The sequence below is a fragment of the Lepus europaeus genome, chromosome Y (genome assembly GCF_033115175.1).
Source record: "Lepus europaeus isolate LE1 chromosome Y, mLepTim1.pri, whole genome shotgun sequence".
NCBI classification, from domain to species: Eukaryota; Metazoa; Chordata; class Mammalia; order Lagomorpha; family Leporidae; genus Lepus; species Lepus europaeus.
This window is the reverse complement of record NC_084851.1, coordinates 8175885-8201287: the sequence shown is the minus strand read 5'-3', so window position 1 is coordinate 8201287 and position 25403 is coordinate 8175885. Positions and strand designations below refer to the sequence as shown.

The 25403-nt window shown below is 39.8% G+C and overlaps 1 pseudogene; it reads left to right on the top strand.

Annotated features, from left to right (window-relative positions):
• Positions 1 to 224: 224 nt before the first annotated feature.
• LOC133754069 (limb region 1 protein homolog) lies at positions 225 to 13051 on the top strand (annotated as a pseudogene).
• The last annotated feature ends 12352 nt before the right edge of the window (positions 13052 to 25403 follow it).

Here is a 25403-nt window from a genome sequence, read left to right as displayed (position 1 = left end):
ATGCAAGTCAACACGGTGCCTCCCTGAAAGGAGATTTGCCTCTCTTGCAATTCTCCCAGCACCCCATGGAAAGGTCTGAGCCTCCCACACCCAGCCAGGCCTTAAAAGTCTATCCAATAGTATTAAGCTTAGAAAGCCCTCCCCGCCAGTTCCTAAAAACAGGGCTTTCAGTAACAGCTAACTCAGATAGTCCTGCATCTATTTGGACAGGTCCTCACTGAGTGATGGGTCAGTTGCTTGTGAAGCCAACAATTCTTGAAGACCTGGATGAACAAATTAATATTATTACTCTAGAGGAAGAAGCACTCCAGAGATGACTAAGTGGACTGTCTTCATCAGTGGAATACAACATAATGAAATTGGAATTGGAATTGGAACTTGAAAATGTAAAGACTCTTAAGACCAAATTAGAGAGGTGAAAAAAGGCTTCTGCATGGGAAAGAAATTTGGTGTATCCTGCTGTTATGGTTCTCCTTCTCATTGAGACATCCATCTCAATCCTCTTGGTGGCCTGCAACATTCTTTGCCTACTGGTTGATGAAACAGCAATGTCAAAGGGAACATGGGGTCCTGGAATAGGAAGTGCCTAGAGTATCTTTCTACTTTTGGTTTTGTGGGTGCTGCACTTGAAATCATTTTGATTTTGTATCCTTTAACTAGTTGTTTTTTGGGGATGCTGGTAATTTACTACATTTGTCTAGAAGAGAAAACAACAGCTATCTTATGGTGTCCTCCGTTGGTGGGTTCTAAAGCCTCTGATTTTTCAGAAACTTTACTCCTAAGAAGGATGACACCACCATGACAAAGAGCATTGGAAATTGCGTATCAATTTTGGTCCTGAGCTCTGCTCTGCCTGTGATGTCAAGAATTCTGGCTCTCATGTGGCCTCCATTGTTTACCCAGGGCTCAGAGTCAAAGGGATGTGCACCATGCCATGGAAGTATAAGCTGTTGTTATTTTCCTATACTTAGGACGTCATATACTACTAGAAACTGAAATTGAACTATAAATGTAAAAGGGACCACTTTTGCACTAACTAATCCAAACCTACATACTTAATGGTTTTAATTCTTTTGTGCTTTCTTTTATAGAACTTTTTTTGTTTTGAAATCTGTTTATGGTGTGCTAATCTTGAAAATGCCAAAATCTGCACTTTAGTTTCCAGATTTGAAGCTAAATGTTATCATTAGTATGTAGTTTATCAAATCATTTCAGTGATAATACAGCCCACCCTTTCCTTTCAATATATAAGAAATTCATTTACTGCACCCTGTTAAAGATTGACTGATAATCATTAATATATTCTGGTTTTATAGGAGATTATATGCTGAGTAAAGTTTTACAAAAAGAAGACAAATTAATGTAAAAACTTACTTTTGAAGACCAACAAATTAAATTCCTGAGTAGTTTGCCATAGAGATAAATAAAAAGAAAAAAAAAGAAAGATGGAACAATTAAAATGCTGCTAACAAATGCCTGGCCCCAGCTGTCCAAACAGGATTAATGGAGTGCATTAGGGTATAGTGAGTCATGTGGTGCTTTGCAAAATATCAACACACATTGCACTACATGTTATGCCCAGTGGCACTGAATAGATGAAAAGAAATAAATATGTTAAACAGATTCATGGAGGCTTTTCACAGTATTAAAAAAGCAACTTTCTAGGCTAAAAGATAAAGCTTTATTTTAATATTATGGGAAATGCAAACCAGAGAGTTACTTTGTAATTCCTCTATTAACCCTTTAGAATTGAGCCTTTGATTTTAACAAGGTAAAATATAGAGAATTGTCATGAATATTACCCTAGTATGTAACAGGATTTTGATTTACTAGCTGAAAAGCTTGTAAGACTAGAATAGAAGATGTATTTCACAGGCAGATTCCAAGCTGTGGCATTTTACACTCCTCCTCCTCACCTCTCACAAGGAAAGCCTGGCCTTAGTGTGGTCCCATTCACTCCTGTGAGCTCAGCCTGCAGTGTCCCATCACGTACAGTTAAACGGGAAATGCAGGAACAACAAAAATCACAATATACCTGCATGTGTGCAGTATTTCTCTTTAACAAGTTTTTAATGGAGACAATAATTGTAAGTTGAAGATATGTTGAGTCTGTAAAATAATTAATTTGGTGATAATTTGGCCTCAATAATGAAAATGTTCTGTAGCTCTTTTTCTTTCTAAAAATTTGCCAACTGCTATGGTTGATGTATTATGGGAATTATAAATCATAGCTTTAGGTTGAAGTGCATCATGTGGTATGACACAATTATTAATGAATTTGTTTTAAGTAACTTGTTACATTTGTGGGAAATTTTATAACAGTTGAAAAATCACCATTAAATAAATTTTATAAGCATATCACTTATTACAAAGAATTATGTTTTAAAGAACATTTTGATCAATATAATTTAAATGATAGTTCTGTTGTCTGTAGGAAACACAAAGAATCTGTACTTAAACATTTTTATTGGAACACTTTAAATGACTTTTAAAAATAAGGCCATGCCAGTACTCTGGGATACTGTTTTGCTGCCTATTTAGACTTCAATTTTGAAGAATTCAAATTTTGGGGGGATTTGATGTCCAGTTTTTAGCAAATTATTACTTAGTTTAATAGATTCTTGCGGTGATTAGAGGGGACAGTTCCAAGCAAGGTAAAAATAGGAGGAGATTTAATTATCTCTAAGTGTCCAAACTTATTTATGTAGTAGGATATTTCTGATGTTGGATTGAACTGTGGAAGGAGAGGTTTTGTTTGATTGTGAAGGTATTCTTCATTACCCTTAATCCAAAAAACATCTGAGAGGTTGGCTTTTTTTGTGTGTGTTATTCTTTACCTGAAATCTTTAACCAAAGGGGGAAATTACTCTCAAATGCAAAGAATAGTCTTTGGCATCCTTTTCTAAACTCTATTTTGAAATTATTTTTAGTTATTTGTTTGTCATGGAAGTTCTTTCTAAAACTTAACAGTTATATAAGTCCCAAATGCAATTCAAAAAAAAAATGTACTCATGGCAATAAAAAAGTACTAACTCTTTCAAAGCTGCTTGAACTTATTTTCAGTGTTTCCACGTATTTTTCATTTGGGTCCTATAAAATCTGTCATCTTGCAGGAGATAAAGTGGATTATTCTCTTTTGTTCCTTAATGAAGGGACCTTGTTTAAAAACCAGTCTTTTTAGTGAAGTCTTTATTTGGGGTTTTGTAAATATACTACTAATCTTTATCCTGGGATTTCCCTCTCCAATTTATCTTGTGAAATGGAAATAAATGATGCTTTCACAAATGCTCATATCGTATACTCTTAATTATAAAATTGAAGTGAAAATAACTTCAAATGCTATATTGAAAATGCCTAAAGATTGTATATGACTTATTATGTTCAGATAGATTACAGGAGATAATAAATGAGTAGTACTAATAAAAAAAAAGATACACAATTGTTAGTGCTTGTTTGGTGGCAGAGTTGAACAGAAATGTTCTATTACAGGTGATGATAGGATTTGAAGACCTGGATGTATATTTCACATGGAGGGAATGGCAGAACATGAACAGTGCTCAGAAAATCCTGTACAGGGATGTGATGCTGGAGACCTATAGCATCCTGTTCTCCTTGGTTAAGTGACACCTGTCACATGCTCACTGGTATAACATTTCTTGCTATTTGACAAATAGTAAATACTTTATAAAGTTTAATGATGGGCAGGTATAGAATTTGAGAATATTGTCTGGTGCCATGGCTCACTTGGCTAATCCTCCACCTGTGGCACCAGCACCCTGGGTTCTAGTCCCAGTTGGGGCACTGGATTCTGTACTGGTTGCTCCTCTTCCAGTCCAGCTCTCTGCTGTGGCCCGGGAAGACAGTGGAGGATGGCCCAAGTCCTTGAGCCCTGCACCTGCATGGGAGACCAGGAGGAAGCACCTGGCTCCTGGCTTTGGATTGGTGTAGCATGTCAGCCGTAGTGCCCATTTGGGGAAGACCTCTCTCTCTCTCTCTCTCTCTCTCTCTCTCTCTCTCTCTCTCTCTCTCTCTCTCAACTTTTTAACTCTGCCTGTCAAAAAAAAGACTTTGAGAATATAAATAATCTGAATGCTGAATGTCTACCATCTAGGAAAGGATTCAAATTTATTATATTTATTATATAGCATCAGGACCAAGCTATAGTCTTTTAAATAACCCATGACAGTGATTTCACAAAGTTTTATATTGTTTCTATTAATAGGGCACTGCATGACCAACCTGACTTGATCTACAAATTGGAGCAAGGAGCCAAGCCATGGATGGTGAAAGAATGTGTAAATCAGAGACTTCAAGGTCAGTGTACAAATAATAGGCGGGGAAGCCAAGGCAGAAAGAGTGCAACAGATATTGACTGGTGCTCTTCTATGCATTTTTCAGTCTTAATCCTGAAGACAGCTAGATTTGTATATCTGAAACAGGCATTCTAGAGTATCTAGATATACTGGTGTCTCTAACTCTTGTTAAGAACATCTTGGTGAAGATGTTCTTTGATTTCAAAAAAATTCCAATTTTTTTTTTATGTTACTAAGGCTCTTTTTCTAGGTTATATTCACTCCCAAAATCTAACTTGTCATTATCTACACTTTCATACCTTTTCCTTCACTCATTTATTAATGCCTTCAGTGCTTGTTAATGCAGCAATTATTGAAACTTGTTTCTTATTTCTCAGCTAGAGTTCCCACTCATGGTTTTGGCCAGGCACAGAATTTTTAAACATCACATGACTGAATGAATGTGAACTTTGTCTCTTTCTCTCTTTTGTTTCTTTTCTCTGGGCCTCTCAAATAAATAAGAAAATGATAGGTTGTTGGAAACATTTGAGGAGTGAGCTTATGGCTGGCAATCCTCTGTTTCATTCTCTCTTTGTGCCTCATTCTTTTATTTTTAAACTTTTATTTAATGAATATAAATTTCCAAAGTACAGCTTATGGGTTACAATGGCTTCCCCCCTCCCATAACTTCCCTCCCACCCACAACCCTCCCCCCTCCCGCTCCCTTTCCCCTTCCATTCACATAAAGATTCATTTTCAATTCTCTTTATATACAGAAGATCAGTTTAGTACATATTAGGTAAAGATTTCAACAGTTTGCCCATATAGCAACACAAAGTGAAAAAACAACCATTGGAGTACTAATTATAGCATTACATAACAATGTACAGCACATTAAAGACAGAGATACTACATAATAGATTTTTTTAAAAAAATTAATTAATTTTCTTTTTTTTTAACTTTTATTTAATGAATATAAATTTCCAAAGTATAGCTTATGGGTTACAATGGCTTCCCCCCTCCCATAACTTCCCTCCCGCCCGCAACCCTCCCTTTTCCCGCTCCCTTTCCCCTTCCATTCATAAAGATTCATTTTCAATTCTCTTTATATACAGAAGATCAGTTTAGTATATATTAGGTAAAGATTTCAACAAAAAATTAATTAATTTTCTATGCCATTTCCAATTTAACACCAGGTTGTTTTTTTTCATTTCCAATTCTCTTTATATACAGAAGTTCAATTCAGTATATAATTAGTGAAGACCTCATCAGTTTGTACCCACGCAGAAACACAAAGTATAAAAATACTGTTTCAGTACTAGTTATAGCATCACTTCACATTAGACAACACATTAAGGACAGATCCCACATGGGGTGTAAGTACAAAGTGACTCCTGTTGCTGACTTAACAATTTGACACTCCTGTTCATAGCGTCAGTAATCTCCCTGGGCTCTAGTCAGGAGTTGCCATGGCTATGGAAGCCTTTAGAGTTTGCTGACTTTAATCTTATTCCGATAGGGTCATAGTCAAAGTGGAAGTTCTCTCCTCCCTTCGGAGAAAGGTACCTCCTTCTTTGATGGCCCCGTTCTTTCCACTGGGATCTCACTCACAGAGATCTTTCATTTAGGTCTTTTTTTTCCATGATATCTTGGCTTTCCATGCCTACAATACTCTCATGGGCTCTTCAGCCAGATCCGAATTCCTTGAGGGTTGATTCTGAGGCCAGAGTGTTGCTTAGGACTTCTGCCATTCTATGAGTCTGCTGTGTATCCTGCTTCCCATGTTGGATCTTTCTCTCCCTTTTTGATTCTATCAGTTAGTATTAGCACACACTTGTCTTGTTTGTGTGATCCCTTTGACTCTTAGACCTATCAGAGCCATCAATTGTGAGCTGAAATTGATCACTTGGACTAGTGTGATGGCATTGGTACATGCCACCTTGATGGGATTGTGTGGGAATCCCCTGGCACATTTCTAACTCCACCATTTGTGGCAAGTCAGATTGAGCATCTTCCAAATTGTACATTTCCTCCTTCTCTTTTTCCACTCTGAAATTTAACAGGGATCACTTTTCAGTTAAAATTTAAACACCTAAGAATAATTGTGTGTTTATTACAGAGTTCAACCACTAGTACTAGAACAACAACAACAAATACTAAAAAGGATAAAGTATTACATTGTACATCTAAAGTCAGGACAAGAGCTGATCAGTTCATTGTTTATTATAGTGTCCATTTCACTTCAACAGGTTTCCCTTTTGGTGCTCAGTTAGTTGTCACCGATCAGGGAAAACAAATGATATTTTTCTCTTTGGGACTGGGTTAATTCACTCAGCATGATGTTTTCCAGATTCCTCCATCTTGTTGCAAATGACCGGGTTTCATTGTTTCTTACTGCTGTATAGTATTCTATGGAGTACATGTCCCATAATTTCTTTATCCAGTCTACTGTTGATGGGCATTTGTGTTGGTTCCAGGTCTTAGCTATTGTGAATTGAGCTGCAATAAACATTAATGTGCAGATGGCTTTTTTATTAGCCAAATTAATTTCCTTTGGGTAAATTCCAAGGAGTGGGATGGCTGGGTTGAATGGTAGGGTTATGTTCAGGTTTCTGAGGAATCTCCAGACTGACTTCCATAGTGGCTTAACCAGTTTGCATTCCCACCAACAGTGGGTTAGTGTCCCTTTTTCCCCACATCCTCTCCAGCATCTGTTGTTGGTAGATTTCTGAATGTGAGCCATTCTCACAGGGGTGAGGTGAAACCTCATTGTGGTTTTGATTTGCATTTCTCTGATTGCTAGTGATCTTGAACATTTTTTCATATGTCTGTTGGCCATTTGGATTTCCTCTTTCGAAAAATGTCTATTGAAGTCCTTGGCCCATCTCTTCAGTGGGTTGTTTGTTTTGTTGTTGTGGATTTTCTTGATTTCTTTGTGGATTCTGGTTATCAACCCTTTATCTGTAGTATAGTTTGCAAATATTTTCTCCCATTCTGTCGGTTGCCTCTTCACTTTCCTGACTGTTTCTTTTGAAGTGCAGAAACTTCTCAATTTGATGCAATCCCAAATGTTAATTTTGGTTTTGACTGCCTGTGCTCCTGGTGTCTTATCGAAGAAGTCTTTGCCTGTACCTATATCTTGCAGGGTTTCTCCAATGCTCTCTAATAATTTGATGGTTTCAGGCCATAGATTTAAGTCTTTAATCCACATTGAGTGAATTTTTGTGTAAGGTGAAAGGTAGGGGTCTTGCTTCAAGCTTCTGCATGTGGAAATTCAATTTTCCCAGCACCATTTATTGAATTGGATGTCCTTATTCCAGGGGTTAGTTTTGGATCTTTGATCAACTATAAGTTGGCTGTAGATGTTTGGATTGATTTCTGGTGTTTCTATTCTGTTCCATTGGTCTATCCATCTGATTCTTACCAATACCATGCTGTTTTGATAACAACTGCCCTGTAGTATGCCCTGAAATCTGGGATTGTGATGCCTCCGGCTTTGTTTTTGTTGTACAAGATTGCTTTGGCTATTCGAGGTCTTCTGTGTCTCCATATGAATTTCAGCATCATTTTTTCCAGATCTGAGAAGAAGGTCTTTGGTATCTTGATTGGTATTGCATTGAATGTATAAATTGCTTTTGGGAGAATAGACATTTTGATGCTATTGATTCTTCCAATCCATGAGCATGGAAGATTTCTCCATTTTTTGGTATCCTCTTCTATTTCTTTCTTTAAGGTTTTGTAGTTTTCATCGTAGAGATCTTTAACGTCCTTGGTTAAGTTTATTCCAAGGTATTTGATTGTTTTTGTAGTTATTGTGAATGGGATTGATTTTAGAAGTTCTTCCTCAGCCGTAGCATTGCCTGTGTATACAAAGGGTGTTGGTTTTTGTGCATTGATTTTATATCCTGCTACTTTGCCAAACTCTTCAGTGAGTTCCAGCAGTCTCTTAGTACAGTTCTTTGGGTCCCCTAAATAAAGAATCATATCATCTGCAAAGAGGGATAGTTTGAGTTCTTCCTACCCAATTTGTATCCCTTTAATTTCTTTTTGTTGCCTAATAGCTCTGGCTAGAATTTCCAGAACTATATTGAAGAGCAGTGGTGAGAGAGGGCATCCCTGTCTGGTACCAGATCTCAGCGGAAATGCTTCCAACTTTTCCCCATTCAATAGGATGTTGGCCATGGGTTTTTCATATATTGCTTTGATTGTATTGAGGAATGTTCCTTCCATACCCAGTTTGCTTAGAGTTTTCATCATGAAAGGGTGTTGTATTTTATCAAATGCTTTCTCTGCGTCTATTGAGAGAATCATATGGTTTTTCTTCTGCAGTCTGTTAATGTAGTGTATTACGTTGATTGTTTTGCGAATGTTGAACCATCCCTGCATACCGGGGATGAATCCCACTTGGTCTGGGTGGATGATCTTTCTGATGTGTTGTTGCATTCTATTGGCCAGAATTTTATTGAGGATTTTTGCATCTATGTTCATCAGGGATATTGGTCTGTAATTCTCTTTCAATGTTGCGTCTCTTTCTGGCTTAGGAATTAAGGTGATGGTGGCTTCATAGAAAGAATTTGGGAGGATTCCCTCTTTTTCGATTGCTCTGAATAGTTTGAGAAGAATTGGAGTTAGTTCTTCTCTAAATGTCTGGTAGAACTCAGCAGTGAATCCATCTGGTCCTGGGCTTTTCTTTGTTGGGAGGTCCTTTATTACTATTTCAATTTCTGTTTCAGTTATGGGTCTGTTTAGGTTTTCTATGTCTTCCTGGCTCAATTTAGGTAAGTTGTATGTGTCCAAGAATCTGTCCATTTCTGATAGATTTCCCTGTTTGCTGGCATACAAATCCTTGTAGTAATTTCTGATGATTCTTTTTATTTCTGTGGCGTCTGTTGTTACGTTTCCTTTTCCATCTCTGATCCTATTGATTTGGGTCTTTTCTCTTCTTTTTTTAGTTAGTTGGGCCAGTGGGGTGTCAATTTTGTTTATTTTTTCAAAAAACCAGCTCCTTGTTTGGCTGATTTTTTGTAATGTTTTTTTGGATTCAATCCTGTTGATTTCTTCTTTGATTTTAATTATTTCTCTTCTCCTACTGGGTTTGGGTTTGGTTTGCTGCAGATTTTCTAGATCCTTGAGATGACTTGAAAGCTCATCTATTCGGTGCCTTTCCAATTTCTTGATGTAGGCACCTATTAAAAGGCGCCTATTAAAACTTTCCTCTTAACACTGCTTTTGTTGTATCCCATAGGTTTTGGTATGTTGTGCTGTTATCCTCATTTACTTCCAGAAAATTTTTGATTTCTCTTTTAATTTCTTCTATGACCCATTGTTCATTCAGGAGCATGTTGTTCAATCTCCATGTGTTTGCATGTGCTCTAGGGATTCCCAAGTTGCTAATTTCCAATTGTATTCCTTTGTGGTCTGAGAAGCTGCATGGTATGATTCTAATTCTTTTGAATTTGCTGAAACTTGCTTTATGGCCTAGTATGTGATCAATCCTAGAGAAGGTTCCATGTACTTCTGAGAAGAATGTAAAGTCCTTAGATGTAGGATGAAATGTTCTGTAGATATCTGTTAGATCCATTTGGGCTATAGTGTCATTTAAATCTACTGTCTCCTTGTTGATCTTCTGTCCTGATGATCTGTCTATCTCTGAGAGTGGAGTATTGAAGTCCCCCAGTACTATTGTATTGGGGTATAAGTCTGCCTTTAAGTCCTTTAACAAGTCTTTTAAATAAGCTGGTGCCCTGTAATTAGGTGCATATACATTGATAATCATTATATCTTCCTGTTGAATGGATCCCTTAATCATTATATAGTGCCCCTCTTTGTCTCTCCTTACAGTTTTTGTGGTAAAGTTTATGTTGTCCGATATTAAGATGGCTACGCCCTCTCTTTTTTCATTTCTGTTGGCATGGTATATCTTTTTCCAGCCTTTCACTTTCAGCCTGTATGGATCATTGTTGGATAGATGGGTTTGTTGTAAGCAGCAAAAAGATGGGTTTTGTTCCTTAACCCAATCAGCCAATCGGTGTCTTTTAATTGGACAGTTCAAGCCATTAACATTCAATGTGACTATTGAGAAGGAGTAACTTTGCCCTGCCATTTGCCAAAGATACTTTCTAATATATGGTTTGAGCTTCCTGTGATCTTTTGTTGTGAGGTTTCCTTCCTTTACCTTCTTTCATATTGGTTACTGTGTTTCTGTGTTTCTGTATGTAACACATCTTTAAGCATCTTTTGCAGGGCTGGACGAGTGGCGACAAATTCTTTCAATTTCTGTTTGCTGTGAAAGGTCTTTATTTCACCTTCATTCACAAATGAGAGCTTTGCAGGATATAATATTCTGGGCTGGCAGTTTTTCTCTCTTAGTACCTGGGCTATGTCTTGCCATTCTCTCCTAGCTTGTAGGGTTTCTGATGAGAAGTCTGCTGTGAGTCTAATTGGAGATCCTCTGAGAGTAATCTGGAGTTTCTCTCTTGCACATTTTAGGATCTTTTCTTTGTGTTTCACTGTGGTGAGTTTGATTACAACGTGTCGTGGTGAGGATCTCTTTTGGTCATGTTTATTAGGGGTTCTATGAGCTTCCTGTACTAGGATGTCTCTGTCCTTCTCCAAACCTGGGAAATTTTCTGCTAGTATCTCAATAAAAAGGCCTTCTAATCGTTTCTCCCTCTCCATGCCTTCAGGAACTCCTAGGACCTGAATGTTCGGTTTTTTAATAGTATCCTGTAGATTCCCGACAATATTTTTTAGATTTCTAATTTCCTCTTCTTTTCTTTGGTTTGCCTGTTTCCTTTCCTGTTCTCTGTCTTCTAATTCCGATATTCTCTCTTCTGCTTCACCCATTCTGTTTTTAAGGTTTTCTAATGTGTTTGTCATTTGATCTGTTGAATTCTTCATTTCATTATGGTTTCTCGTCACTATCTCTGTTTTTTGTTCTACTAATTGTTTCATTTCATTTTGATTCCTCCTTAATATTTCATTTTCTCAAGAGAGGTTTTCTATCTTATCCATTAAGGATTTCTATAGTTCAAGAATTTGTTTTTGAGAGATTCTTAATGATCTTACCAATTTTTTGAGATCCGCTTCTTGCTTTTCTTCTATCTCATCATCTTCATAATCTTGGATTGGGGTGCCTTTTTCATTTGGTGGCATGAGAGTGACTTCCTTGCACTTGTTGCTTTGGTTTCTATGTTTGTTTGGCATATTGGAGGTGTGGCCAAAGAGCTGTTTGGTTCTTCAGTGTTGCCTAGTCTAAAGAGTTTGTTTTTCTTATGTAAAGTGGTCCCTGCTCTTTGTCTTTCTGGGGTTTGTAAGGAGAGTGCAGAGAGGCTAGTGTCCCAGCTGGTTCTCCCCCCCTTTTTTTTCTCTTTCAGTCAGCCTGGTGTAGTTCCCCCTCCCCCCCCCCACGTGAGCTAGGACCACCCTCTAACCTTCGTGGCCAATGTCTCGGGTTACCTGTGCTTCCAGCGCCAGGGCTCAAATTCTGTGGGTTGGCTTCTGTAGCTGGGTTCACTGTTTTCCCAACTCTAGTGGCCCCCGTGTCCATGGTTCGGCTCAGTGTGGGTCGGGTCGGGTCGGGTCGGCATGGCGCAGCTGGGCGCTGTTAGGTGCGGCTCAGGGCGGCTCTGTGTGGCTCCGCAGCTGGGCGCTGCTAGGTGCGGCTCAGGGCGGCTCTGTGTGGCTCCGCAGGGCTCGGCAGGGCTCAGCAGGGCTCGGCGTGGCGCGGTGCAGCGCGGTGCCACAGTGGGCCACCTTACGCTACTCGTAGGTCCTCCGTGTCACATCCACTAGATCCGGAAGAGTTTCCTCTGCAGTTTTTTCCTCTGAGTCTCTTAAGGGTACAGTAACTCCACCCTTGTTAAAATTTCTTTTCCCAAAATGTTGTGTGCGTCCTCACTTTTCCGCCATCTTGGCTCCGCCTATACTTCTGGCGCTTGTCTGTCAGCAAAGCGGCCGTGCCTCAGCTGCGTCTCCTCAGCTGCTCCATCACTCTGAGCGCCATGTTCCCGGTCTCTCCGGGCGCACGCTGGGGAACTGCCTCATTCTGTATCTCTGTGACTCTCCAGTAAGTAAATAAATGAGTAAATGCTAAAAGATGGTCAGGAGTAAGCCTCTCTGCTGTGGCATCAGAAATCATAAAGCTAAGCATGAACTTGTATGGGAACATGGAAATAAGTGATCCTAGACTCTCCAAAGAAGTCATAAGATTCTGAGTCCCAAGGTCAAGTAACCTCATAGGTTCACGTTGAATAGCTCAGGATTACTTGAGAGAAGAATTTGAATTCTGAATTCTTATATTTCAGTATCATTGAAAGATAACAAAATGATAAAATGGCAAAATGGCATAGAGAATGAAGCTTTCTGTGAAAATAGGACACAACTGATGAAAAGTATCCAGGAACTCAAATTATCACAGAGGAGTGTTTACAGAAATAATTCAGAGGAGTTAATTCAAAGGAATCACTCTGTTGTTTTCAGAATGAGATAAAAACCACTTTTCAAAGAAAGTGAAAACATTTTGGGTTGCAGAAACAAATTATTTAAAATGGTAGGAAGTTTATACCCATGGTGGTATATTTTGACTTTTATGTTTCTGTTGCAGATATGAGACACTGAAGATGTCAAATTTCCTTAGTAATATGGGGAAGCTGTCACAGAGTGCAGATAAAAGCAAACTTTTTCACTTGAAAATTCCCACAAATGCTGTTTCCTTGGGAAGACTTGAAACAACTGTACATTCAAACCCTATTCCTTAAATGTGTCCCTGTTTAGAATACAGACACATTTCATTCTTCTTCACTTGCAACTAAATGATCCAGTAAAATTTTTCTCATATCTATGATTGAAATAAATGAGAAGCACAAAGAATACAACTTTTATTAAAGGAAACTGGAGAAAAACAACAGGGAAAAATGTTTGTTAGGCGGTGGGTAAAAATTTTAACTAAATATTTGTCCATTCTTTAAAATCTTTTGTAGTTGTGTCATCTGTGTGAAAGGCAGAGTGACTGAGAGGAGAGAAAGAGATCTTCTATTAACTCATTCCCCAAGTTCCTGCAAGAGTTAAGTCTGATTAGTCTGATTCCAAAAGCCTGGAATTCTATCTAGCCTTATCTGGTCCTAAGCACACGGACTTTCACCCACTGCCTCATAGTTTATAGAATTATGGAGCTGTATTGAAAGCAGAGTAGCCAGGGCACAAATTGACTTTTTTTTTGGATGTGGGCATCCCAAGCAGTGAATTAACAGATCTTATCACAAAAGTCATACTGGCCGGTGCAGGACTAGGTTAAGCCTCTGCCGGTGTTGCCAACACCCCAGGTTCTAGTCCCAGTTGGGGCACCAGATTCTGTCCCAGTCACTCCTCTTCCAGCCTAGCTCTCTGTTGTGGCCCTGGAGTGCAGTGGGGGATGGACCAGGTCCTTGGGCCCTGCACCCATATGGGAGACCAGGAGGAAACACCAGGCTCCTGGCTTCAGATCAGCGCAGCATGCTGGCCACAATGCACCTGCCATAGCGGTGACTTGGGGTTGAACCAATGGAAAAAGGAAGACCTTTCTCTCTCTCTCTCTCTCTCTCTCTCTCTCTCTCTCTCTCTCTCTCTCTCTCTGCCTGTCAATATATAATAAGTAGATAAATAAAGTCATTCTGCTATACCTGAAAAAATTCAGGTAGTGACCAAGATCATTAAACATCAGGAAATCTATTGGAAGTGTTTAATAAAGAAAAACCATATTATGATCATAAATATCTTGTATTGATTTCATTAGTCTCATACCATTTGAGTAATAAGTAACTTCATTCCATGTACATGAGTATGCCAGGAGAAAGTTATATTAGATTCAATAACATGTTTTGTTTTGTTTTGGTTTGGTTTGGTTCTTGTTTAGTTGCCATGAGTAAGAGTGACCTGATTAGAACCAGCCAGGAAAGTCACAACAATAATCTGAATCATGATGTTTTGAAAAATAAAAAAAGATAGCAACTCCCAAGAGAGTTGAATTAATAAAAACACTTAAGTTCAAGCCATATTCCAAAACTAATTAACATAAAGGGAAGTCATTCAGGAATGAAACCTGAAGAAAGCAATGTGTGTCATAATATGTATCCCCTCAATGGGCCTAATCAAGTACAAGCTGAAGAGAAAGTTGATGCCAATAAGGTACCTGGGAACTCTCTCCAGGTCTTTGAGGCTCTTAGTACCACAAGATTCAGACTTTGAAGCAGCCATTTGAACATAGTGGACAAGGGAAAATCTTCACAAAGAAGAAGATATTCTGTATCCTATATGAACCCTTTCTCTCTGTCTCTTTCTGTAACTCTGCCTGTCAAAGAAAATAATGTTTGAAAATTTCCTCTACTATAAATCAGTTTTCAGTTCATATGAAGTGACAGAAATGAGAATACAATAAATAATCTCTCAATGCCTAACATAATTCACCAAAGGAAAAACCCTGACTATTGCAATTAGAAAAACCTTTACTGGGCCGGCGCCGCGGCTCACTAGGCTAATCCTCCGCCTTGCGGCGCCGGCACACCGGGTTCTAGTCCTGGTCGGGGCACCGATCCTGTCCCGGTTGCCCCTCTTCCAGGCCAGCTCTCTGCTGTGGCCAGGGAGTGCAGTGGAGGATGGCCCAAGTGCTTGGGCCCTGCACCCTATGGGAGACCAGGAGAAGCACCTGGCTCCTGCCATCGGATCAGCGCGGTGCGCCGGCCGCAGCGCGCTACCGCGGCGGCCATTGGAGGGTGAACCAATGGCAAAAGGAAGACCTTTCTCTCTGTCTCTCTCTCACTATCCACTCTGCCTGTCAAAAAAAAAAAAAAAGAAAAAGAAAAACCTTTACTGTAAGGCAAATTTCCACAAAATGTAGCAAGAATACAGAGACAAGTGTTTGAAAATGTTGCGTGTCTGGGACAATTTGTAGGTGAAACCAAATCTCAGCAAATATTAGGCAGTTCATATGATGAGTCCTGACAGGCTGGTTAACCATTCTTTGGAAAGTCTTTCTTTATGCAACCTGTTGATTCAACAGTTATTGTAACAGTTCATCCTCATCAATTACAAAATTATCTGTAGTATTGCAGTTTTGTTGTATGCCTAGAATTTTTTACCCACATTATTGTAGTACAAACAAGTGATGTGATCATAGACATGTCAACTGACACATTGCATCTGTAATACTCTACTCCAGCCCTGCGTTATGAGTGTTCTGTTCTGGATAGGTAATGAGCCTGTGATGGCCTGAATATTCATAAGTATTTTCACATTATCCATGTGCATGTCTAGATTGGGCTATACTACCAAAAATCTGTTGGAATATTCAAGTAAGAGTTGTCCGACACTGGCACCGCGGCTCACTAGGCTAATCCTCTGCCTTGTGGCACCAGCACACCGGGTTCTAGTCCCAGTCAGGGCAAAGGATTCTGTCCTGGTTGCCCCTCTTCCAGGCCAGCTCTCTGCTATGGCCAGGGAGTGCAGTAGAGGATGGCCCAAGTGCTTGGGCCCTGCACCCCATGGGAGACCAGGAGAAGCACCTGGCTCCTGCCATCGGATCAGCGTGGTGTGCTGGCTGCAGCGCGCCAGCCCGGGGGCCATTGGAGGGTGAACCAATGGCAAAGTAAGACCTTTCTCTCTGTCTCTCTCTCTCTCTCACTGTCCACTCTGCCTGTCAAAAAAAAAAAAAGAGTTGTCCCACATATCAACCTTATCCTCTAAAGGGACTAACTCAAATCTTATAAATTGCACAACTCCTTATCTCCTAAATTTTCCTGTTAATGATTATACAATCCCTTTAAAATATTTCATATTTCATTTATCATTCTCCTTTTTTTCTACTTTTCTTCCTTGAGTTCCTTTTTGTCCAGAGATAAAAACTTGGAATGAAGTCTATCTGAGTAGTACCCATTGCAAAAGAAGCAAGTAAATAATTGTTGTACTTTTTGGTATTAATTTACTTTATAATGATTTTGTTATAATCTTTTTATTGTTTTATTCCTTCCTAAATGTGACCCTCAGTTTTGTGGAAAATGTATATTTCTATGCCTCCCGAATTTACATAGCCCTTTCTGTGTTCTATTCAGATTTACATTCAGCTCAGACCTCAAGAAATATTCAGGTTGGACAGTATACCCAGGTTCCATTGCCCATTCTTTGGTGACTGGGCTACAAGTGGTATGATGGTCATCTAGCTGCAATAGCTCTTATTTTTCATCTGGAGGACAATCCTGCCTGTCATCCCTTCCACCTCCATTACTACCCATTGTGAACAGCTCATTGTCTCTGTTCAAGTTCCTTCAGTTTCTTATAAGTGTTTATCAAAGCACATAGCAGTATAATCAGAAATTTAAAAGAAAATGAATAGTGTATCTGTTGGCAGTTTCAGCGAGGTCACCTGGTTTGCTGGACTGTTTTTGTCTGGATCAGCTTCCATCTCACTCAGAAATAATTTTCCACAATATTGCATAGCTGAAGACTTTTTCTACACTGGCTATGATCGCATGTGTCCTCACAATACAAAAGAAAAAGCTTATGCTTAAAGAAAGTAAAAAATCTATGTCACCATGGAGGCAAAGGTTAAGTGATGTAACCACAATGATAGATGTTGTCAGAAGTTGAAAATAACAAGGAAGAGAATATGTAGATGCTAGATGGAGCACAGACCTCCCTGCATTTCAGCTTGAGCCAAGGAGAAATTTCACTTTCATTCTCCAAATAGTTATGGTATGTATATATATATATATTTTAAAGTCTTATCACTTTGTAGAAACAATAGGTAACCAGATTCTCTTATTCCTTGACCTGGAGGTGACTGAAATTTCATGAAACAAATGAGCACAATCTCTGGCAGTAAAAGTTAAAAGACTGATCACATCTGAGAAAGTTGACAGAAACTTGGTAGTAGGGTCGACAACATATTGATCAGTTAGCTCTCTGATACATAGCAAAGTACTAATATTGTTTAAAAGATGTATTTATTTATTTGAAAGTCAAGAGTTACACAGAGAGTGGAGGGGCAGAGAGAGAGAGAGAGAGGAGGGGTCTTCCATCTCATGGTTCACTCCACAATTGGCCACAACTGCTAGAGCTACACAACACCAAAGCCAGGATCCAGGAGCTTCTTCTGGATCTTCCACATGGGTGCAGGGTCCCAAGGACTTGAGTCATTTTCTATTGCTTTCCCAGGCCATAGCAGAAAGCTGGATTGGAAGTGGAACAGCTGGGTCTTCAACCAGTGCCCACATGGGATACCGGCACTTCAGGCCATGACGTTAACCTACTGCACCACAGTGCCAGCCCCTAAGTTTTAGTATTTGAGGATTATTTCTTTTTAATCATCACTGTTGGAATATAAACAATGCAGTGTACCTTTTTTTTTTAATTTTTGACAGGCAGAGTGGACAGTGAGAGAGAGAGAGAAAGGTCTTCCTTTTGCCATTGGTTCACCCTCCAATGGCCGCTGTGGTAGCGCGCTGCGGCCAGCACACTGCGCTGATCCGATGGCAGGAGCCAGGTGTTTATCTTGGTCTCCCATGGGGTGCAGGGCCCAAGGGCTTGGGCCATCCTCCACTGCACTCCCTGGCCACAGCAGAGAGCTGGCCTGGAAGAGGGGCAACCGGGACAGGATTGGTGCCCCGACCAGGACTAGAACCTGGTGTTCCGGCGCCGCTAGGCGGAGGATTAGCCTAGTGAGCCACGGCACCGGCCAATGCAGTGTACCTTTAGAAGCCATTTTTTTAAGTAAGGATTGAGTGAAATTTTTTTGGTTTGTTTGGAAAAGTGAAAACAAAGCAAAACAATGTTTCTAATCATTAATGCCTCAATAAATTTTCTTTCTTCTAAATTTTATTGGCATATATTTCATTTACAAATAATCTGAGGGACAGAGAGAGGACAGTTATTTTCAGAAATCCACTAATGTTGAATTTTAATTTTGCTGTTTGATTCCTGCAAGTGTTATGGATTGTACTCTCTTAAGCACTGGTTAGTTTGCTGATGATGGTGTAATTTCTTTTTTTTATTTTTAAAGATTTTATTTATTAATTTGAGAGGTAGAGTTATAGACAGTGAGAGGGAGAGACAGAGAGAAAGTTCTTCCATCTGTTGGTTCACTCCCAAAGTGGCCTCAATGGCTGGAGCTGCACTGATCTGAAGCCAGGAGCCAGCTGCTTCTTCCTAGTCTCTCATGCAGGTGCAGGGGCCCAAGGACTTGGGACATCTTATACTGTTTTCCTAGGCCACAGCAGAGAGCTGGACTAGAAGAGCCGGGACTAGAAATGGCACCCATATGGGATGCTGGCACCACAGGCAGAGGATTAACCCATTGAGCCATGGTGCTCTCCCCACTGGTTTAATTTCTTGTGCCAGGTAATTATATATTTGTTGGCTTGAGGTATTGTTTTCCTCTCTACTGAATGAATCTATTTTTTTACAGATAGAGTTAGTGAGAAAGAGAGACAGAGAGAAAGGTCTTCCTTCCATTGGTTCACCCCCAAAATGGCCGCTGTGGCCAGAACTACAACAATCCGAAGCTAGGAACCAAGTGCTTCTTCCTGGTCTCCTATGTAGGTACAGGGGCCCAAATACTTGGGCCATCCTCCACTGCCTTCCAAGGCCACAGCAGAGAGCTGGACTGGAAGAGGAGCAATTGGGACTAGAAACCAGCACCCATATGGGATGCTGGTACTGCAGGCAGAGGCTTAACCAAGTGACCCATGGTGCTGGCCCAAGGAATCTATTTCTATATGGGCTTTGTTTATCTATGAGTTGATCAGAGTTGGGAATATTTTGACCTGCTTGGATTTCTTTCCATCTTAGTTTTGTTTTCCTGCATAATACAACTGAGACAGGAGCACATAAGATTGTCTTTTTTGGACCTGATATCAGAGAGAGTGAGGAAATAGGAAATGCAAGAAGGAAGCAAATTCACAGAAGAAAACACTGGTGAGTTGGTGGCTAATGTGAATAAGCTGGTCTCCATATCAGTTTGAACTGTATCCAGCCAAAAATTTGTTATCAACTGATGTCCAGATATTTGGAATCTGAGGCCATTGTATATCACTGGTTATTGTCTGTTGCCTTTTTGTAGCCCAGTTAACTTGAGTAGTTTTAAGAGAGGCTGGCATATTCAAGCAGATGAATGGAAGAAATTCATAGGTTATACCAAAATGTGCCTGGTGATGAAGAGCAGGTCATACAGGGCCTCTCAATAGAAAAACAGTTGGTCAAAATACTGAAGGAATGGAATGTTGTGAACAAGTATTATATTGTGGATTCAAGTTAAAGGTAGTTGATTTGGGGTAGAGTCTTAATAGAGCTCTTGGGATATCCATACCCCAGTCTGAATACCTAGATTTGTGTTCATCTTCACTTCTGATTTTAGCTTCCTGACAATGCATGCACTGGGAGGCAGCAGGTGATGGCTTAAATACTTGGATATTCCATTAAAATGAGAAACCTAGTTTAAGTTCTAGCTTCCAGGCTTTAAGATGTCTTGCCCCAGCTATTGTGAGCCTTTAGGGATTAGACCATTAGATAATAGCTGATTTCCTGCCTCAGAGTGTCTCTGCTTCCAAAATTTAAAAACGAAAAAAACCTAAAATTGAGAGCAGCAATTTGGCATAGTGGGCAAACCCACTGGCTTCAGTGCCAGTATCCTATATTGTTGCTGGTTCAAGATCCAGCTGCTTGATTTACAATCTAGGACTCTGATAATGGGCCTAGAATGTGGCCAAAGTGCTTGGACCCCTGCATCATGTGGGAGATCCAGGAAAACCTCCTGCCTCCTGGCTTCAGAACAGCTCAGCTCCAGCCATTGCACCCATCTAGGGAGTGAGCCAGAAGATGGAAGGCCTCTCTGTGTCTCTGTCTCTGCCTTACCCTCTCTGTAACTCAGATTTTCAAATAAATACATAAATATTACAAAAACTGGAAGATTGCATAACTTTATTAATTGCTATTCCCCTCAGGGCTAAGGATCAGTCCATGGTTTGTTATGTGTCTGCCCTATGCCAGGTATACAGTGCCTCAGCTGTGACGATCCAACAGAGAAAACACTATGAGTGGTGTCAAAGATGGCTTCTCCAATGGGTGGCAGGCCTATTAATGGCTGATCTGTACAGTGATCTGCCCTCAAGGAGACCCAACAGGCCAGTCCACTGCAGTGGCTTTCAATGTGGTAAGCCTGGGCTTCAGCAGAAGTCAGCTTGCGAAGAGCCCTGGCAGCTCTGCCAAGAGTTGGATCACTGGAAATGGACCTGCCCTGGAATCGAAGGATGCCCAGGTCAGAGCCACAGATCTTATTGGCTCCAAGCTGAAAAGCCCTTCACTCAGCCCAACTTCCAAAGTGACCACTGCTGCTGAGGGGATGGCCAAGTAGGGTCAGCAACATTGCAGGCAGAACTGTAAATTTCTTGTTAGAGATGCCCCCTGCCTTTACCTGGCCAGCTCTCCTCCCAGGCCAGCCAAGTAATGAAAGTCAACAGAGTGCCTTCCCCTAGGAGGTTCACACCTCCCTTAGGATATACCCCATGTGAAGAGATAGATAGGTCTGGGCCTCTGAATTTACAAGGCCTAAAGCCCACCAGATTATTATCAAGCCCCTTCTATCAGGTTCTATTTGCCTCTTAATCAGAAAACTTAATTGTAGCTTAGACAGCTCCTTTCTTAGCTCCTCTAATAATGACTCTGTCCTTTGTTCTAGGCCCTGTCTAGTGCACTTGGGCCTCATTCCTTTGTAATCATAACCTCTACTCTGCCACCAATGGCTCTACTCCCAACCTGTGTGTACTGATGGTCCTCTTCCCCACTTAATGCTGTATAATTGTTCAGACCTGGTTAATGCCACTCTTAGGATCATTGGTTACTATCCTCACCCTGTCTTTTATGACCTTGTCTAAATATGATCAGAGTCGGGGAACTTGGAAGGCTTCCATAGCCTTGGCAACTCATGACGACAGCCTAGGGTGGTTACTGGCGCCATAAACTAGAGTGTCAATTTGTTGGGTCAACAACAGGAGCCACTGTGCGCTTGCTCCTGATGTGGGATCTATGTCCTTAATGTACTGTACATTTTGATTTAATGCTATAACTAGTACTCAAACAGTATGTTTCACTTTGTGTTTCTATGTGGGTGCAAACTGTTGAAGTATTTATACTAAATTGATCTTCTGTATATAAATAGAATTGAAAATGAATCTTGATGTGAATGGAAAGGGAGAGGGAGCGGGAGAGGGGAGGGTTGTGGGTGGGAGGGAAATTATGGGAAGGGGAAGCCATTGTAATCCATAAGCTGTATACTGGAAATTTATATTCATTAAATAAAAGTTAAAAAAAAAAGATGGCTTCTCATGAATGGCAGTGTACAAACATAAATTCAATTACCAAATATTGATTAAATACAGCATTTTAAAAAAGGTATATAAAAATTTAATCTGAAAATTTTACATCAGATTGGATTAGACCATTAGGGATAGTTCAGTTGCCTGAATACTAGTACAGAATTATACCCTGCTCTCTAAGTCTCCACATGCATAAAATATTTTATTAGTAGTATAAAAAGGAGGTCCACATTTAGAAGTCTTTTTTTAAATTTTATTTAATACTAATTTCATGTAGTTCATACATACAGATTCAGGAACATAGTGATACTTTCCACCCTACCCTTCCTACAGCACATGCATACACCCACCCTTCTTCCTATTCCTTATCCTATTAACCTTATTTTTTATAAAGATCTCTTTTCAATATGTTATACTCATAAAATTAATTATGCACTCAGTATAGAGTTCAAAAAATAGTATTCAGAACACCAATTTCACTCCTACAGACTACTTTTTAGGTACTGTATTAGTTACTATAAATCAGGAATAATATATTTTCACTTAGTATAAGTGAAATAAATAATTATTATTTCACTTAGCATAATGATCTCCAGTTATATCCATCATTTGTAAATAACAGGATTTTCTTTTTACCATGATGTAATGTTCCATGGTACATACATACCACATTTTCTTAGGTCTTCACTTGATGGGCATGCGGGTTGATTCCATATCTTAGCCCTTGTGGATTGAGCTGCAATGAACATGAGTGTACAGGTAATTTTTTCATGTACTGATTTCTCTCCCTTTGAGAAATTCCTGGGAGTGGGATGGCTGGGCCATATGGGTACGTCTATATTCTGATTTCTGTGCTATCTCCCTACTGTCTTCCATAGTGGTAGTAACAGCATTTGTTGTTTGTTGATTTCTATATGGGGGCTGTTGTAACTGTGATGAGGTGGGACATCACTGTGGTTTTGGTTTGCATTTCCCTTGTGGTTAGTGATTCTGAGCATTTTTCTTGTGACTGTTGCCATTTTACTATCCTCTCTTGAAAAATGCCTGTTCAAGTCCTTTGCTCACTTTTTAAACTGGATTGTTTGTTTTTTTCTCGTTGAGTTTCTTGAGCACTTTATGGATTCTGTTTAATAACCTTTTATCAGTTCCATAGTTTGCAAATGTTTTCTCTCATTCTGTCAGTTGCTTCTGTGTTTTTGAGTATCTCCTTTTCAGGGTAGACGCTTCTCAACTTGATGTAATCCCATTTGCCATTTTTAGCTCTGATTGTTTGTGCTTCTGGGGTCTATTACTAGAAGTTTTTCCGCTGCCATATGTTGCAGAGAACCTCCAATGTATATTTTAGAAATTTGATGGTATCAGAGTATAAACTTATGTCTTTGATCCATTTTGGGTATATTTTTGTGTAAAGTGTAAGGTAGGGGTCTAGTTTCATACTTCCACATGTGGTGACTCAGTTTTCTAAGCATTATTTGTTGAAGAGACTGACCTTGATTCAGGGATGTATTTTAGCTCCTTTGTCAATGAAAAATTGGTTGCAGATGCATGGATGATATCTGAAGTTTCTATTCTTTTCATTGGTCAACATGTCTCTTTTATTTTTTTGCCAGTCCCAGGATGTTTTGAGTTAATTTCACTGAACTTTTGTATTTTTGTTTCAATTTTTAAAAATTCACTAATACTGCCAATGCCGCGGCTCACTAGGCTAATCCTCTGCCTTGTGGCACCAGCACACCGGGTTCTAGTCCCAGTCGGGGCAAAGGATTCTGTCCCGGTTGCCCCTCTTCCAGGCCAGCTCTCTGCTGTGGCCCGGGAGTGCAATAGAGGATGGCCCAAGTGCTTGGGCCCTGCACCCTATGGGAGACCAGGAGAAGCACCTGGCTCCTGCCTTCAGATCAGCACGGTGCGCCGGCCACAGTGCGCCAGTAATAGACCCCATTGGAGGGTGAACCAACGGCAAATAAAGACCTTTCTCTTTGTCTCTCTCTCACTGTCTACTCTTCCTGTCAAAATTTTTTTTTAAAAAATTCACTAATATTAACTTTATTTTCATCTCATAATTTGGGATTTGGTTTTTTGTTTCTCTAGGTCCTTGAAAAGCATTGATAGCTAAATTATTGATGTAGGCACCAATTGCCATAAAATACTCTCAAGACTGATTTTTATATCCCATAATATTTTATATGTTGTATTATCATCTTCATTTGTTACTAGAATTTTTTATTTGTCTTTTTGGTTTCTTCTAATACCTCTTATTCAGTCATGAGCATGTTGTTCATCTTCCATGTATTTGCATATGTTGTTGAGATTATTGAGTTGCTGAATTCCGCCTCCATTCTTCAGTGGTCTGAGAAGATGCACGGTCTGATGAATTTACTGACATGCTTTATGGCCTAGCATATGGTCTATTCTAGAGAAAATTCAGCACATTGATGAGAAGAATGTGTATTCTCCAAGTGTGTAATGAAATATTCTGCAGATTTGTAGATCCATGTGTGAATTCAGTCTTTTCTTTGTTGATTTTTTGTCTATTTGATCTGTGCATCAATGAAAGTGGGGTATTGAACTCTCCCATTACTATTGTGTTGTAATCTATGCTTTTCTATGGAATCATTAGCATTTCTTTTAACTACAAGGAACACCTGTAATTTGGTTTATATTCATTTATTATAGCCACATCTTCCTGCTTAATTGATCTTAGTCATTACATTGTGCTCCCCTTAATCCATAGCATCAAATTTAGTGTTAAAATCTATTTTACCTGGCTGGCACTATGGCTCAGTTGGCTAAGCCTCCACCTGTGGCACCGGCACCCTGGGTTCTAGTCCCAGGTGGGGCATTGGATTCTGTCCCAGTTGCTCCTCTTCCAGTCCAGCTCTCTGCTGTGGCCCGGGAAGACAGTGGAGGATGGCCCAAGTCCTTGAGCCCTGCACCTGCATGGGAGACCAGGAGGAAGCACCTGGCTCCTGGTTTTAGATCAGCACAGTGTGCTGGCTGTGATGGCCATTTGGGGGGTGAACCAACAGAAGGAAGACCTTTCTCTCTGTCTCTCTCTCTCAGTGTGTAACTCTGCCTGTCAAAAAAATCTATTTTATCTGATATTATAGAAGCATAGATTGAAATTTGGAGTTTCTATTCTGCTCTTTTGGTCTACATGTCTGTTTTTCTGCCAATATCAGGGTATTTTGATGACAACTACCTGTATACATCTTGAAATCATGTATTATGATGCCTTGGTCTTTGTTTTTGTTCTACAGAATAGCATTAGCTATTTGGGGTCTCTTGTGGTCCATGTGAAGTTTAGCATTATTTTTCCCCAGAACTGAAAAAATGTCACTTTATTTTGATTCAAATGTCATTGAATCTGTGAATTGTTTTCAGTAATATGGGCCTTTGATTATATTAATTCTTCTAATCCTTGAACATGGAATATTTTTCCATTTTTTGTGACCTCTTCTATTTATTTCTTTAATGTTTTATAATCATCATAGAGATCCTTGACACCCTGGGTTAAATTTATTCCAAGGCATTTCATTTTGTATCTATTGTGGATGGGATTGATCTTAGAAGTTCTTTCTAGACATGGCATTTTCTCTGCATATTAAGGCTAATGTGCTGCTGGCACAGTTGCATAGCAGGTAAAGCTGCAGCCTGCAGTGCCATCATCCTCTATGGCCACTGGTTTGAGTTCTGGTTGCTCCACTTCTGATCCAGCTCTCTGCAATGGCCTGGAAAAGCAGTAGAAGATAGCCCAAGACCTTGGGCCCCTGAA